The sequence below is a fragment of the Artibeus jamaicensis genome, unplaced genomic scaffold, assembly GCF_021234435.1.
Source record: "Artibeus jamaicensis isolate MK-2021 breed Jamaican fruit bat unplaced genomic scaffold, CSHL_Jam_final contig_729, whole genome shotgun sequence".
NCBI classification, from domain to species: Eukaryota; Metazoa; Chordata; class Mammalia; order Chiroptera; family Phyllostomidae; genus Artibeus; species Artibeus jamaicensis.
This window is the reverse complement of record NW_026521939.1, coordinates 507427-513451: the sequence shown is the minus strand read 5'-3', so window position 1 is coordinate 513451 and position 6025 is coordinate 507427.

Sequence of the window (6025 nt, the reverse complement as noted above, 5' to 3'; positions counted from 1 at the left end):
TGACCTATACCAGTGCTTATTTCATAAGCAGTTAATTTTGCATGAGTTGGACTTCTCAGAAGACAAAAGGTTCACTAGAAGTGGAAATGTCTTAGCTTATTAAGAGCTGGAAGCCTGCTAAAGAGTGAATGGGAGAGAACACTAAGGTTGAGCTCACATAAAAGCTGCGAATTTGCAGTTTTAAGGATCCGGCTCTTGTTACCACCTGTTGTCTAATGTGAGCCTGGTGAAACTCCTCATTTTCACCTCTTACTGAGATTCTGCATTTGATAATCTGCAATGCAGTGTGAGAACAGCCCCTCACTTTCCCCACAGCCACCCTTTACCTATTTATTGTTCATTTTGTATATTGGGAATAATGGATATGACAGAAAACTCCTTATCATTCATACTGCATGGAAGGCAAGGGCCCCACTCTGGAGATGAAAATCTTTGTTTCCTGTCAGGTGTCACTGTTTCATGAACAACCACAATCTCTGCTTCTTCCCCATGAAAAGTAAGAGTTACAAAAAACAATAAGCAAGTCATGTTGGAATGCTTTATCTCTAAGGGACCATACTAGGCGTGTGTATATATAGGCTATAAAAATAAGAAAAAACCAAGGAGACTGAGTTGATGGATATAGCAAATCAACCTGGAAAGTGGTGCGGTGGAGTCATGTCCTCGATTGGTTTCTAAAGACACCCCTGAGGGCAAAAATGATGTCTAACCAAAATTATACTTGACAATAACATATTGCCTTTTCCTTCATTTCATCTGTTTTCTTGCTTTTTTGGTCAGTTCCTCCATGGCTTTCAATTCTTCAGTTTCTGGAGGTGATCGATAAAGTTGCACTCTGGATGGTGGCTTTTTTTCTCAGCCTGTGGTGGGTAAAATGCCTTATTCACGCTTTCTGTGGGTTTCAATAAATAACCTGTTTCCTGATGACTTGCATTATCTGTTCAGTTCCCATCGGGGTCCCCTGTAACTCTTCCAGAGCAAGGGTGGTGAGAACAGGCCAGATCATCTATGCTGGGCCAGGACACTAGGAGAAGCCAGATCTCTCTTCAGGCACTCGGAGGGGAACAGGAACTGCCAAGGGGCAAGCTCTCATGTGTGCACAGTGACTTCTTCACCCTGAAGCCAGAAGTTACTGGAACACTAAAGGCTTGATGGGTGACCAGCCGGTCATGGAATGGGAGACACCTTGGGAGTCTAGCTTAATGGAAAGGCCCAGAGTCCCATCAGCAACAACATGGGGACAGACGATTGCCGCATTCAGCACCAGTTTTAGATCCTATAGTGGGCGGGGGACGAATTCTCCACGTAGGGAAGTATTTAGGTGGTGTGGGTGAGCCATGGCCCCATAGGCCTGGGGAGCCCCGAATCCCTAAGTCTGAAGGGTTGTGTTCTCCCCCTGAGTGTATGTGGTGCAGGGAAGCCAGAGATAACGAGGGGCCAAATCACAGGCATGAGTTCTGGACAGAAGGCAAGTGCCAAAATTCTATTCCCTGTCTTACCAATGTCACTTATTCCCCCTGAAGGCAGAACAGGATGTAACTCAAAGGTCTTTCCATGGAGAGGTGGGGAAAGACGGGCTGTGGAGTCTTCCAATAAGGGACACCTTGGAGTCCTGGTTGCTGGGTGGGTCACGGCTGCTGGGGGCCTGGGCTCAAGAGCGAGCTGCACATGTGGATCCTGTATACATGAGCTCCAGAGTGAGGGGGATAAGACTCAGCCTGAGTTCTGGTCTTGATGCAGGAACCAGTTCAGCAGTGACCAGGCCACACTCTGGGGCTCTTGAGAAAAACCAGGCACCTGCCAATGTCCCCAACTGTGCAGGCACATAGGATGCTACTTTACAGGAAGACAAATACTGTAAGAACTATGAAGTCTTAAATGGTGAGAATTACACAATCTGGAATAGGAGACACCTAAAAGTCATGAGTCCTGGAAAGGACAGGGACCCCATCAGCAACACAATCAATTGGGGACTGACTATTGCCACCTGTGAAGCCCCAGTATCATTTATAGCAGGGGAAACCCCTCCAACAAGGATAATAATACCCAGAAGGTCTGAGGAGCCCTGGAGTCCAAGGCCTGCTGAAGGAACGGCAGCTGCCCATACACACGCAGTGCTGTTTGTGGTAATCGGAACATGAAGAGTTCAAAACTTGTAAGGGGCCATTAACTATAGTGAACCCGCTATAGTGGGTTCATGGGGGACCCAACCTGTCTACCTAATTTCAATCCCTATCCTACCTAAGTGTCACCTATACCCTCCTAAGACAGCTCTTGGGAGAAGCCAAAAGTCTTACCAAGTAGGTGTGGGTACATATTGGCTGGGGAACCCTCCATTAGTGCACCCCTGGAAAACCTGGTTGCTGGGTTGGTGGCAGCTTCTGGAGGCCTGGGGCCCTTGAGCAAATGTTAATGTAAATGTGTGTACTGGGCAATTCTCTGGAGCAAGGGGAAGTGAGACCCTCCCTGATACCAGTCCTGGGCCATGATACGGTTCAGAAGAGACAGTGCCTCTCTTGGGAGCAGCTGAGGGAAACTAGGCATCTGCAAATATTCATAACCATTATTACACAGAGGTTCCTAGTCACCTAGAGGCTAAGTATCACGGTAACTTTAAATCCTTGACTGACAACACCTGGGAGACCTGGAGTGGGAGGCACCCAGGAAGGTGGGTTCTAAAGAATCGATAAGGAATCACTATCACAACCTTTGCATCCACAGCTTGAGATTGTGTGGCTCGGGGGGAACCCTCCATCCAGGACAATATCCAGGTGGCTTGGTCAGGCTGTGACCCTAGAGGCCTGTATGTCCTGTTTACCTAAAAGGCCTAAGTAAGAGGCAAGCATTTGTTTGAGATAAAAAAAAAAAAAACAACTGTAGCTAGTTTGGAAGCTCTGATTCAGGCAGAAACTTAAATAGTGTTCCCGTTAGGAGGTGAAGGCAAGGAGCATTTCTGAGAAAGGGAAGGGAAATAATTATGTTAGTAGAAGGAATTTCTATGGGTTCAAATAAGCTAACATGGTGATACTAATTCTAAAGAATGTTTATTAGTCCAGTATAGTCATCAGTCTGTAGTTTTAATATCTGTTTTCTTGTTCTCTTTGCAGACAGTGATGTGGGTGGGGCACAATGCTGTTTTAGATCCAGTCCAAAGGTTATTGTGCCCGGTTTTCACATTACAAAGTCTTGAGGCCTTAGAAGTACAAGGCAGTTTCTCTGGGATGGCAGCTCTGACTCCATTTTAAAGTTCCTCTGTTTATATTATTTTCAGTATTTCCTGCTTTGGATAAAAATCCTTCCTTGAAAGCATCACTGATCAATCATCAGGGAGCAACACAGATGAGTTATTAAAAGCATCCTTGGTCCCCTATTGTCAGGAAGGCTCATTTTGGTATGTCATGCCATCTTTGGTCCCTCATTGCCAGGAACACTCATTCCTGGTATATCATGTCCTATGTAGGAGGGAAAGTGGTTTTATTAGGATCCTTAGGCCATGGCTGAGTAACAACAGCACTGGAACAGAAGAAGGCTTTCACATCATGTTTCTTTCATGGCAACAACCATCTGCAGTTGCTTCTGGTTTCTCACATGAAGTCTCCTAGGCCTTAGTGATCACCTTAAAACATCGAGCAACCCCCATCAGAGTGGTGACTTAATAACACTGAGGTACGTAAAACATAGATCTGTATAACAGCAATTTTTAAAATAATAAACAAAATGCTAAAGTCAGTTTCAAGTACAGGTCAGAACCAGGAGGCAATACCTGAGTGCATTCAGCTGAAGATATTAAAGAATCATGAGGTATTGGTGGGCCTCGAATTTAGTGATTTGGCTTGGGTCCAGATTATATCTAGTTTCATCTTTATTTTATCAAAGGTGTTCTATCCAAGTACAACAATAGGTATTAACAACAAAATTGTTCAGCGAGGATATGGTTAAGAGCAATCCTATTGCTCATATATTTATCAAGGTAACTACTATTATAGTGAATGCTTGGCCTCTCACATAACTTGTGAGACAGGAAGGAACCAAATTAAGAAAAGGAAGGAAATTTGAGAGTGTAGCTAATTGAGAGTGTATGCAGGTTTGGTCCAGATCTTGGATTAGCTACCACAGCAGATGCCACCTGTGTTGCCACCCTTCCAGGTCAGGCAGGTTCATGGTATTCGTGCAGGCGGTAAAATAGTCATGGAACCGTTGAGATGTCTGGGTGTGTGCCTTTATTCACAGGTGGGCGAGCTACGCACACTGCCAGCTGCGTGTCTGTCTGCATGTCTCATGTTGTGGCCCCTGCTCCCCAGCGTGGCACCCATCATGGCACTTGCCCCCTTGTATGTCTCTCATCATCATTGCCCCCAGCAGGGAGTTCTTTCCTGTTTAAGTACTAGAGGGGAACAAAGCCAGAAAACTGTTAGAACATTACATAACATAATTTTGCACATATGAGCTCACTTCATGTTATGGGAACAGTTTATCAGACTCAGTCTCAAGGCTGTGAGAACACTACTTCCCTCAGCTACCCAGACACCTGGGTGAGAAAGCCAGACTGCCTCCACTTACGCTACAATCTTCCCCTTCCAGGTTGCTCACCTTACAATCTATGTGTGGATGTCTTCTGCAAGGCTCCCTTGGCAAGGAGGGCAGAGCCCTGCACCCATAACCCAAAACAGCCATACAGACTACAGCAGCAAGCAAGCGAAACACAAGCACTGCTACAACAGCAGTACAAGCTTTGATAGCATACAGCCAAAACACGGGTAATCGGGCCACCCCTAGGTACAACAGCCAGTCCAGTTTCCATGCAAGTAAAGCCACTCATGTGGGCCACCCACCCAGACGGTCCTAGTAAGAAGGAACAGCAGCCCTTGCGCCATTCCATGCCTCCCAGCAATGTCCAAGAATATGGGTCTGACACAGACCAGTTGGAGTCCAGCCCATCTGGGCATGTCCCTTGTAGTTCTCAATGCAAAGAGGAGCTGGTCCAGCCAGCTCCAAAGCCTCAGCTGTGAGCCACCCCGAGCCATCCCACGGCCGCTTAACAGCCTGGGTGGGTCATACCACTGCTTCGCCCCAGCAGAGATGTCAGTCCAGGTAGCATCCACAAGGGATATTCACTGTGCCACTGGTCCTGAAGCCAAGTCCAGTCTGAGACAGAAGCAGGAGAGATGTGCCACGGGAGGCCGGACAACGTGCTCAGAGGGAGTTCAGTGCTGATCCAGCATGCTGAGTGGTCAGCCACTAAGGCATAAGTATGAACCCAGTCCACCAAGGTGTTACTTTGCACACTAAGAGCAAAAAGACAGAGCAGTTATAGGCACCAGTAAAGGCAAGTCACAACCCTCTGGCAATATTCAAGCAAGCTTCTGGTCAGCTGATAAGACAGTGGCTTGCAGAGGGGGTCTTCCTGGGCGTGTGAATACCAGACCTTTCGTGCCTCAACTGGGGGCTCAGCACTTATTTGTAATAACAGGGGAGAACTCATAATGGGCCACGGGGAAATCGCAAAGGTGCCACGAAGAAGCATTTTGTGGTCTGCTGGCCCTGGGTATGTCACCTTTAAGACTGGGGACCAGGTCCCAATCACCCAGAGCACTATTTGTAAATCTTTCTCCATCCCATGGACAACAAGAGCCACCCAGCACAAGTGGGGAGCTTTGATTTTCCTCGGCCATGTCCAAGTGGCTGTTTGCCCTTGCTCCAGGTCCTCTGGAGCAGGCAGGAGAATATTCCCATTTTCCGGTGCCTGGTTTCAGCGAGGCATCCTTAGTCTGTACCTGCGGCTGAATTGGACCAGCAGTCTGGCGGAGCAGTGCTTCCACCAGAGCTGTGCCCTACCTCTGACTCCTCTCATTTAGAGTCTGGAGGACCGTCCACAAGCCTTTTGTCCAACCCTTCAGCACAGGGGTGGCAGCTGCAGCCCACAGGCTCTGCTCCACAGACTGTTGTACCGTTCAGCCATTCCAACAGCTTGGAGATGATAAGCCACATGGAATTTCCAGTCAATCTGCAAGTCCAGAACCCACTG